This window comes from Herpailurus yagouaroundi, unplaced genomic scaffold (assembly GCF_014898765.1).
Source record: "Herpailurus yagouaroundi ecotype Mexico unplaced genomic scaffold, PumYag 195, whole genome shotgun sequence".
Lineage (NCBI taxonomy): Eukaryota > Metazoa > Chordata > Mammalia > Carnivora > Felidae > Herpailurus > Herpailurus yagouaroundi.
Window position 1 is genome coordinate 3,102,730 of NW_024412426.1, and position 12,162 is coordinate 3,114,891.

The 12,162-nt window shown below is 38.8% G+C and overlaps 1 pseudogene; it reads right to left on the reverse strand.

The window, feature by feature from the left end:
- Positions 1-11,223: 11,223 nt before the first annotated feature.
- The window catches only part of LOC121011664 (dnaJ homolog subfamily C member 2-like), a 7,107-nt pseudogene continuing 6,168 nt past the window's right edge, over positions 11,224-12,162 (reverse strand).

Below are 12,162 nucleotides of genomic sequence, written 5' to 3' on the forward strand. Positions count from 1 at the left end.
GATTTTCCCCCACCAATGTGAATAAAACAGTTTAGTGTTTATGAAGCAAATTCTTCTCAATATTCCTAATGGCCTGTATGGCCCATATAAGTTTCTGCTCTCTGGACTCTCCTTTGAACCTGTTGTAGCATCTTACTAACTCCTATATTAATTAATGAGCTGAATAAAATCTTTATTTTTTTTCAAATTTTATATTGTACAAGAGGCATGACTTTCCCTTTAAAAAAATATATTTCCTTTTATGGGAGGATGGAAGGGAGTTCCAGGCAGAAGCAGTGACAACTTTTTAAAATATGGAAATGAGGAAAAACATAATGTGTTGACAGCAGAAATAGCACTTGCACTAGTGGGGAGATGAGGATGGAAAGGTGAGCAAAAATTAGGTCAATGAAAGTGAAAAATGTATTATCTTAACAGTTGGCACCAGAATTTTTCTTAGGGAGGTTACTATAATTTTTTTAGCCAATACTTGGACTGCTGCTTATGACAGACCAAAGAGTGTGAATGTCAGCGGGCACCATGGTAAATATTTTAGAAAGTGGCTAGAGTGATCTTCCTAAAGCAAAGAAAAAAAATTATGTTTTAACTTCTAAAAAGGGAGGGTAAGAGCAGAATCAGGGATATGATGTGTAGTTGGAGACCATGTAGGGTAAAAGGCCAGTAATGTTGGAGTAGCTAAAAGGCATTTCAAAAAAGGAATGGCTAATGTTCAATTTGAAGTCATTTGCATTGATGCAGTATAAATCTTTCCAAAATTAGCTTTGTGTCAGCTAATTTTATGGTCAAATTCTAGGGAGCTCCTTAAATGTGTATAGAACTTAAAAACAAGCAGAATTACATATTTGAGTTTCCGTGGAGGCACTACCCACTAAAACCTGAGCCCAGCAGTAGGAGTATTCATGCAAAAGATGCAGACACAGAAATCTTGGAGAGAAATACTAGACTTTCCTAGGATTGAGGTGACTTTATTTAGGTGTCAGTGGGTAATAGATCTACAGCTGACATATGGGTTACATAAACCAAAAATAAAGAGTTTCTACTTGGCCTTGGAGATGATAGAGTCACTGAGGTGACTGGCATGGCAAGATAGCTGTGTCTAGAGGTTAGGGAATGACGTGAAAAAAGGCAGTCAAGTGCTCAGTTGGGGTTGGGAAGGCAATCCGAGTTGCAAATTACAGAGCATTTTCGAATGGGGACAAGTATTTTACATGGGGGCATTAAAAATAAACTAATTAACCCAGGTCAGAGAGCAGAACTGTGATTGACAAAGGGATGGAGAGAAAGGCCAGGCAGCTGTTCAGATCACCAAGTCATTGTTTCATACTTCTAGTTTCTAGCAGAGAGGGAAAGTCTCAAATTACCTTCCCGCATATTGTCAGCATTTAAGAAATCATGTTAGTATCCGTGCAGGGGAAAATCAGAAATGATATGTGAGCTGTTTCCTAGGGAATATTGGCATTTTCCAGAAATGGTTTATGAAAGGACCATCTTTCTTATCAACCACAAACACTTTTTGAAGATCTGCTTACACTAAGACCCAGTCGATCTGGAGCTAGTGCAGAACTGAAGAGCAAAGGAGAAGAAATATATATAATCTCTTCTCCTATTGGAGTTAGGTCAGCTTTGTGGTTGAAAATATGAGCTTTGAAGTCAAGTAGAACCAATTTGAGACCCAGCTCTACCCCATACTGGCTGTATGATCTTAAGCAAGTTATTTAACTTCTCTGTGCCTCTGTTTTCATCTATAAATGAGGATTAATAACAGTAACTTTCTTAAGAGTAGAAAGATTCAACAACACCAACGATAACAAAAGCTGAACACTTAATATTTGCCACACTGTATAAAGCACTGAGTTTGTAGGAACAGGCACTCCTATTCTCCTATTCTATAGTTTAATCTTCTTGGATAGTTTTTTCCCAATCTGGATAATTTCCTCATACATATGTGCCAATCCAGTACTTTGATAAATACTCAAGGGGGCCTTCTTCAGGCACTAGACACATTTCTTGTGCTCAATAGACCCATGTGGTTAACAGCTAATATTTTGAGCAGTACAGGTATGGAACATTTCTATCATCACAGAAAGTTCTATTGGAAAATGTTACTCTAGGGCCCAGACTTGTCTAACTTCGAGCCTATGCTTAGCTTGTCAGTGTGTTAAAATTTATTGTGCATTTAGATCAGCTGGGGATCTTGTCAATCTTCATTTCCAATCTGATGTCAGGTGATCATAATGCTATGGGTTAACAGACAACATTTGAGTAACACTGCAAATGATTAGATATAAGCTTCCATAATTATTAAGTTGATATGTGTTTCTTTTGCAGGAAAAACATACTGAAACAAAAAAATCACCTGACAGAAAAGATCACTTTAACATTTTTTAACCTTTCTTACTTGCTATACTTTGAGTGCCTAACTTGCAACTCTAACTTTATACACAAGTTAATTTCCTAACCAGTGCAGGATTGTTCCTTCCAAGGGCCTTCCTGCCCCCTACTTGCCAACACCCCCCAGAAAGCTCAAGGAGTGAATGTGCTTTACCATCAGGGGTCCCAGAACTTTTCCAATGTAGAATTGGGAGAATGGGTCAGGAGAGTAAGAACAGAGTATAGGGTATGGGGAGAGGAAAGATCTCAGTAGAGACATGAAGGAATTACCCCTTCTAAGAATCAGTTGGTGTGGGGAGAATTACAGGCTAGGGAAATAGAAGGACAAGAGGTGGTGCAGCTTAATACAAAAGTGTGAGAGATGTGGGTAGAGATGTGTTAATGAGGTGATTATGTCAGACCTTGTTGGCCCAGTTAAAGGTTTACTCTATCAAAAAGCAACAGAAAGCCACAAAGGATTTTAAAGATAGGAGTCATAGGATTAGAAATGCATTTTATGGAAAGATCATTTCAGATGCAATGAAGAGAATATATTAAATGGTCTAAGCCTGGAGGCAGTGAGACCAGGTGGTGATGGTAATGAAAAATTAGAGAAGATAGGGGATATTCATACCTTTATAGGAAGTAGAGTGAGAGCAGTTCGATCAGGCAGAAAGACATTTCATGTTGGCTATCGAAAAGTCACTTGACTACCTGGGATCTTAATTTTCTCATTAAAAAAATTTTTTTTAACGTTTATTTATTTTTGAGAGACAGATCATGAGCAGGAGAGGGGCAGAGAGAGAGGGAGACACAGAATCTGAAGCAGGTTCCAGGATCCGAGCTGTCAGCACAGAGCCTGATGTGGGGCTTGAACCCACAAACCGTGAGATCATGACCTGAGCCAAAGTCAGACGCTTAACCGACTTAGCCACCCAGGCACCCTGTAAATTTTCTCATTTTAGAGAATGGCATCATACCTGGCCCTGCAGAGTACTCCCTCCCTTATCATAAAAATTATTATTTTATATTATATATGAGCAACATACTCAAGGTAAAGTAAACTTCTGGTATTCCAGAAAATTTTAAATTGTTTAAGATGTATACATTTCATTTTTGTGAAGTGCCTCTCTTCTAAGGAATAAAAGTATTTTATTAACACTGTCTCATAAGCTTTTTGGTTCCCTGTGAAGCTGGACTAATCAACACAATAGATTGACTCAATAAAAGGGTCAAACATTCACTGGCCTATTGATAAACTATCCAGAGAGGCAGGGTTCTCCCCTTTGAGAATTTTCCACACCATCAACATTGATAAGCCAAATGCATCCTCTAGGCCACCTTGAAAGATTAAGATTCATGTTTGAGAACTCCAAGGATCCATAAATCAAGAGCACCAGTGAGAAACTATGATTTAGAGTTTACTTGTAAGAAGTACACATGTGTTTTCAGCGTATTATTAGAATAATCACTGATAATATCATATTTTATACATACATTTCCCCTAGATTTTTTTAGTTTGAAATAACTTTCATGCATTAATTTTCATGCACTAATATTATCATAATTATCATATCTAAAAATGCAAAGCAATAGATTCTTTTTCTGTTGTTAAAACCGTGTCTTTGTCCTTTCTCCAGAAGATCTACACGTAAACATTTCAATCTTTTAAGCACTCATAAAAAAGTGATTCTGTTTTGGGGCGCCTGGGTGGCGCAGTCGGTTAAGCATCCGACTTCAGCCAGGTCACGATCTCGCGGTCCGTGAGTTCGAGCCCCGCGTCGGGCTCTGGGCTGATGGCTCAGAGCCTGGAGCCTGTTTCCGATTCTGTGTCTCCCTCTCTCTCTGCCCCTCCCCCGTTCATGCTCTGTCTCTCTCTGTCCCAAAAATAAATAAACGTTGAAAAAAAATTTTTTTTCAAAAAGTGATTCTGTTTTGAGGATATTCAGTGTCTACATATTTTAATTAAATATCTGTAGAATTCATAGGAACATAAAACAATACCTATCTTTAATACACACACACATGCACAGGTACACACACACACATATATGTATACCATTCTAGAAAAAGTAATTAACTTTAGTGGAATATTTGTAATTCTGTCCCCTAAGAGATTAAAGGTTATTTGAAATCTAGAATTCATATCAGACTGTGAAGTTTGGTTATAGATAAACTCAATGAAGTTTGATAGACCAGAAAGGATACATTTCAAATTCAAAGTCAACTGTAGGGCTAAGAACCTACAATCACTGGGATATCAAACAGCTGAAATTCATTGCAGTATAGTCCAAGTTGCATACTGGAAAAGAAGTGGGAGGTAGATATCACAGAGATTCTAATATGTACGTGATGGTATGCCGTTGTTGTTTTCATTTGCAATTCCCTAATGACATACGATGTTGAGTGTCTTTTTATAAGGTTATTTGCCATCTGCCAAGATCTTTTGCCCATTTAATGGGTTAAGAACCTCATTTTCAGATGAGGAAACTGAGGCACAGAGGGGTTCCACAAGTTGCCCAAGGTTACACAGCTGAGGCTGAACCCAGGCAGGAGGGATCAAAGCCCACAGTTGTAATCGCTATCCTGTAATACTTTCCAGATACAGGTTTGGAGCTAAAAAACCTGGGTGTCCAGCTGGCTGTGCGATTTACATGGTTTCTAACCATGGGTAAATTATTTGATCTTTCCCAGCCTCAGTTTCTTCTTCTGTAATATTAGGAAGACAGTGATGCTGTTAAGATTAAATGAAACAAAGTAGAGAAAGTGCTGAACTTGTTCTCAGAACATAGCAGCTGCCAATAAATGGTAGCTATTATTAGTCCAACACCACATGAAAGAGTGAGAGAGGCCTGCCTTAGCCACAAGAATTAGCACCTGCCTCAAAACTAAAATAGATCAGTCTGGGCTTTAAATTCTATAGAAACTCAGACATTTCTTCCTGAGGTTTTCATGATCCATTGTCAGCTGATATACCTTGTGCACACAAAGGAATAAAGGGGGCTCCAGTTTCTTAAAAGAAGAATAGAATTTTACTATATTCAATTTCCTTTTCCTGTTCATCTTGTCCTTTTGATGGCCCTCCAAAAGAAAAAAAAAAGTCACAGTTGTGTTAACCTTGCAGCTAATGAAGCATGCCTGTAACCAGATGTGCCCTGCTTGCGTCCACTGAAACCAGAATGGTGGCAGAAAAGGCAGACATCCAAGCAATTGCACCCGATGTGCGTGAATGACTGTCAGAGAATGCAGGGATCCTCTGAAAACAGGAGTTGTGAATGCTCTTAAGGCCATATTGCTCAGGGGTTGATTCTCAAACCTTGTTTGATCCCCAGAATCTCCTGAGATGCTTTTTAAAAGAATAGATTCCTGGGGCGCCTGGGTGGCTCAGTCGGTTAAACGTCCGACTTCAGCTCAGGTCAAGATATCGCGGTCCGTGAGTTTGAGCCCCGCATCAGGCTCTGTGCTGACAGCTCAGAGCCTGGAGCCTGCTTCTGATTCTGTGTCTCCCCCTCTCTCTGCCCCTCCCCCGTTCATGCTCTGTCTCTCTCTGTCTCAAAAATAAATAAAATGTTAAAAAAAATATTAAAAAAATAAAATAATAGATTCCTAAGTGCTCAGCTTAGACTTAACTGAGTCAGAATCTCCTAGGGGTTGGTGAGGAGAGAAAGTATTCTGATACATGTACCTTTAAAAGTTCTGAGAGGCTCTAGTGATCAGGGAACTGCTGATATAATGTCATTCCCATCTGATGTCTGGGATCCTCCGTGTGTGTGTGTGTGTGTGTGTGTGTGTGTGTGTGAGAGAGAGAGAGAGAGAGAGAGAAGAAGAAGAAGAAGACAGAAACAGAGAGAAATCAGGCAAGTGCTGTGGGAAAATGGAACATTATGGGATGTAAGACCTTTACAATTATACAATTTATTGTACTTTATCAATAAAAGTAGATGCAAACTGATTCAGAAGTAACTGAAATTGTTTCCTAATGAAAGTGATCAAAAACAAAGCCTACCAGTTCAAAAACGAAAAAGATGCTAAAAGGAACCTAATATTCAGTCCTCTCACTTTATTCTGATGTTGTAGCATCTTTAGAACATCTTTAGGTAATGACTCTTAACTAATTTTGATAACTATTCCCTATGAGAGCTGATGAAGTTGAATAATTTAATTAAATATTTGGAATCAAAATCTAAGTGCTTTCCCTTAGGTTTTTAGGTTTCCAGAACTTTAATGAGTTAATGAGAAATTTGCATTTAGTAAGGCAATAAATAAATTAATTATGCTTGGAAGAAATCCAGTTTCATGAGTTTAAACTATTATTAAAACTCTGCAAATACTTTGATTTTGATTTTTAAGGTTTTATCTTTTGACTTTTATTTATTCATTCAATAAACTTTTTTTAATGTTTATTTTTGAGAGAGAAAGCACGTGCACAAGCAAGGGACAGGGAGAGGGTGGGGGACAGAGAATCTTAATCAGGCTCTGTGCTGGCAACAGAGAGCTGGATGTGGGGCTCAAACTCACAAACCATAAGATCATGACCTGAGCCGAAGTCGGATTCTTAACTGACTGAGCCATGCAGTTATCCATCAATAAACTTTTTTGAGAACTATTAATTACTATGGCACACCACTGATCTAGATGGTGTTACCAAGAAGAGGAGGTCCCCATATAGATAAACAGAGGTGGAAGGGTTGGGGAGTGGCTGGGCTAGGAGAGAAAAGAAACATTATAATGAGCACTTACTCAGTGCCACTCTCATTTATATATGGTATTCTTTGTAATACGATAATCCAACAACATAATTTGATCACTAAGAACTAAAACTAACACATTTCCTAAACCTATGTTAAGCAGTCCTACAACTAGACACACCTTCCTGTCCCTCTGAAAAGAAGCAAAAATGACCTGCTTGCCTCTGGAAAATAAGACTGTGAACCAACTAAAATAGGTTAATTCCAACATTAGCTGCATGCTTGTCTCATTAGGACCACCAATCCAGTATTACTATGTCACAGTTTCTCCCCCTCCTCAACTAGTTCTCCACATTACAAGCTATCCAACCTATCTAAATCCTATAAGTATCCTCCCCTGACTTCTCCTGAGATATTACTCTCTGTCAAGATGATGCTCCCCCTTTCTACAGCAAATCCAATACAAATAGATTTGTTTGATCAATAGGTTTTGTTTTGTTTTCTTTTGTTTTTCTGGTGGCCTTCTGGGGAGTCAACAGTCAATGTCCCTCACTATTCTTTGATGAAGAAATTTGCCCAAACTCATCAGCTATTATGAACTACCTTCTTGAAGAGCCAAGTGTTAAATGCAGCTGTAGTCGACTGACTCTGAAATTCCTATTCTCTCCACTGGGGCCCACATTTAGGCATCTGTGCTAGACGAGGTAAAGCACACACAGGTGTTTACTATACATTCTCAGATGCTCTCCAGCAAGCAACTTTGAAGGGGATGGCAGCATTAAAAGTGGCAATCCATAAATGCAAGGGAAATTCAAGTCCTTAAATCAAGTCCAGAGGTATCTACTGCCATCTGCTCGTCACAGTGACACAGCAGTAAAATGCATAAATAAATGACTCACAGACCATAAGGGAGTTAGTTGCCTAAATGAGCCCCACAAATAGATGCAAACAAACAAGAACTGAAGTCTCACTACTGACTGATAACAATAATAAAAGCTTAAAATTTTACACATGATCCTTAAAAAAATTATGGAAGCCCTCCTCTGTCAAGGCTCATAATCATATGCTCATAATCATAGAATTGTGGGGCCTAAGCACTGAATAGTTATTGAAAACATAAAATATCAAATAAAAATGCAACAGTATATCAGTTTCAAATGTATTGAAGATTCTGTGTTGACTTCAAAATGGACCGAGGTGAACAGGGGAGCTTTGCGGGACACAGAGGAGGTGGAGTTTGGTCAGTAGTTCTAGACAGTTTGATTAGTTCTACAAGGAGGTAAAGAGGCAAACATCCTAAAGGCAGAGTCACATGAAGGAAAACAATGAACCATTTGCCAGAAAATATAAAATTTGTTCTAGATATGCTGGCTAATGGCTCCCAGCTCAGCCAGTGGGGTTCTAGGCTGAGGTCAGGCCATGGTGGCTACTGACACTCTGCCATTAAGAAGGGTCCAGAGGGACACAGTCTGGGTGGGGGTGCAGGGGAGGGGGTTGGGGCTGGTATAAGAAATTTCCACAGCAGGGAAAGTTTCTGTCACTTTCCTGTAGGGAGTGACATACCATGACATTACCATCATTAACAGTGAAAAATGCAGATTGTACTGTTGATGAATGAGTTAATAACAATGACAACAACAGCTAATACTTTCAGGTAGCATTATTTCACGCCAGGCAGTATTCTATGCACTGTACATATACTAATTCATTTAAAGTTCACCCTGTGAGTACCTATGAAGTAGGCACTGTAATTATCCTTAAACATATGAGGAAATTGAGACATAGGAAGATTAAGTGACTTGTCTAGGTCTAACAGCTAGTAAATGGCAGAGCCAGGATGAACCAATCAATCAATCAATTAATTAACAATCCAACCATTTGTGATGTTCTGTCTTAGTAGGCAGAACACATGCTTTTTTCTGCTCTAATGGTGTAAGAAATCTACTCTGTGCTCAGCAGTCTACTTCAGACCTCGGTACTGAATACTCAGTATTCATATGGATGTAGGCTTCTCCCCTTGCTATATGGGATTTTGTGCTTATATATCACTTACAAGGCACAACATTTCTTGCGTTTTATCTCCCATTTCACTAGAACAATGGGGATGTCTTACATAAACTGTGCTCTTAAAGTGGCTTCAGGTTAGTTGGCCAAAACTGATTTGTGATTTTTCTATTCATGTTCAGAATTATAATTTGTAAATTAAAAATTATAATTCGAAAGGATTATTTTCAATTTTTTAGATTTAGCATATTTTTTTTTATCTTGGAATAATCCCAAACTTACAGAAAAGTTAAGTGGAATTCAAAGACCTTTTCTTCTGAGGCATTTGAGAATAAATCGCCAGCCTGATGCCCCATCACCCTGTAAGTGCTTTAGTGTGTATTTCCTGCAAATAACATCCTCCCACACTCTGCAATGCAACCATCACAACCACAAAGTTAACACTGACACTACACTCCAGTTTAATCTGCAGTCCCCAATTGTCCCATTACTGTCTTTTATAGATCTAGTTCACAATCACACGTTGCATTGAGATGTTCTGTTTCTAGTCTCCTTCAGACTAGAACAGTTCTGTCTTTCCTTGTCTTTCATGGCCCTGAGACATTTGAAAACGACAGGCCAGTTATTTTATAGAATGTCTCTCAATTTAGAGTTGTCTGATGTTTTCTCCTGATTAAATTCAGGTTATGCATCTTGGTGGGAATATTGCAGAAACAATGCTGAGATCTCATTGCATTCCCAGGTGGTGCAGATTTTGATTTGTTCCTTTATAGAGAATGTCAGCTTTAACTATTTGATTTAGATGGTGTCTGCCAAGATTCTCCACTGCAAACTTACTCTTCTCTTTATAATTAATAAATATTTTATGTAGAGACACTTTAAAATAATGTGAATATTCCATTCTTCATCAAATCATCATTTATTAATTTATATTAGCATGAACTTATGACTTCCTATTATATTCAATGAGTTACCATCTCTTAGATAATATCTTTTTTTTTAACGTTTATTTATTTTTGAGACAGAGAGAGACAGAGCATGAACAGGGGAGGGGCAGAGAGAGAGGGAGACACAGAATCGGAAGCAGGCTCCAGGCTCTGAGCCATCAGCCCAGAGCCCGACGCGGGGCTCGAACTCACGGACCTCGAACTCACGGACCGTGAGATCGTGACCTGAGCTGAAGTCGGACGCCCAACCGACTGAGCCACCCAGGCGCCCCTAGATAATATCTTTTTGCTGCTCAAATTGATCAGTACGATTTCCTTCAAGCTGGCTTCTTTGTGCTTTTGTTGTTGTATTACTTTTTATTTATTTTTTATTGAGGTATAATTAACACGTAGCATTATGTTAATTGTAGGTGTACAATACACTGATTTGATATTCATACGCATTGTGAAATAATCACCACAATAAGTTTAGTTAACATCCAGCATCATACATAGTTACAAAAAAAAATTGCGTGTGTGATGAGAACTTTTAAGATCTACTCTTAGCAACTTTCAAATTATTATTAATTATAGTCACCATGCTGTACATTACATCCCTATGACTTGTTTATTTTATAACCAGAAGTTGGTACCGTTTGTACTTTTTGACCTCCTTCACCCACTTCACCTATCCCCACCTCTCACCTCTGACAGTCACCAATCTCTTCTCTGTATCTGTGAGCTTGGTTTTTTATTTGATTTTGGAGTTTTTTAGATTCCACATATAACTGAGATCATGTGGTATTTGTATTTCTCTGTCTGACTTATTTCACTTAGCATAATGCCCTCAAGTCCAGTTATGTTGTCACAAATGGCAAAACTTCATTTTTTTACAACTGAATAAATTGTGTGTGTGTGTATACACACACACACACACACACACACACACACACACAGGGGCACCTGGGTGGCTGGGTGCCTGGGCGGCTCAGTGGGTTGTGGGTTAAGTGTCCTCCTTCAGCTCAGGTCATGATCTCACAGTTTGTGACTTCGAGCCCCAAGTCGGGCTCTGTGCTGACAGCTCAGAGCTTGGGGCCTGCTTCAGATTCTGTGTCTTCCTCTCTCTCTCTCTCTGCCCCTCCCTCCCTCACACTCTGCCTCTCTCTCAAAAATAAATAAACATCAAAAAAGAATTTTTTATATACACATTTTCTTTTTGTACAGTATTTTCAGTTTTATTTTAAAAATGCACATACAACAAAAATTGTCGTGAGCCATTTCTTGGGTCTACTTGCATTCAGCACTTGCATTTGAACAGCTTTCTCTGTTTTTACAATCCCAACAAATTCCTTCTATCATTTCAAGCAGTCCTTCTTTGTCCTGCCAGGCCCTGCTTCTGGTAGTTTTTCCAATCTCAGGTGTATTTAATGGGTGTGTTTTCAAAGCTTGTTCCAAAAGCTTCTGTTCTGTTGTCCAAGGGGTGAAATCTGTTCGTGGACCTCCAAATTGTTCTGAAGGTGTTCCATGCTCTTTTTAAATTTTATCAAAATCCTTTTTGTTTATGTCATCTTTTTTTATGAGGATCAAGTTCTTGAAGACTCTGCTCTACCAATAACATCTTTGGCAGTTCTCTTGACTCCAGAAGAAGGTATGTTCATGTAATTAACAATAACTTCCCATCCTTACTTTGTTCCACAGGAAAGAGGTTCAATTAAGTAGTAATTGCAAATCATCTTCTGCCTAATTTTTACTGCCATTTCCACTTTGTCAGTTGATTTGTCTGCATTCTTAGATGCTATCACATGAGAGCTTCAGATTCCTCTCTTTTCTAATGTGCTCATTTATTTCTTCTCTTTTTTACAGAGCAGATTTTGCTACTTCTTTCGTAGGTGATGTCGGTGTTTCAAACACAGTAAGCTTGCTAGTTCAAGTCAATCACAACATTTTTCCACTTCTTCCATCACTTTAACCTGCTCTGCCTCATTGTCAGAAAAGTGATTCCAGGGGCACCTGGGTAGCTCAGTCGGTTGAGTGTCCAACTCTTGATTTTGGCTCAGGTCATGATCCCAGGGTCCTGGGATTGAGCCCCGAATCTGGCTCTGCACTGAGCATGGAACCTACTTAAGATTCTCTCTCTCTCTCTCTCTCTCTCTCTCTCTCTCTCTCTCTCTCTC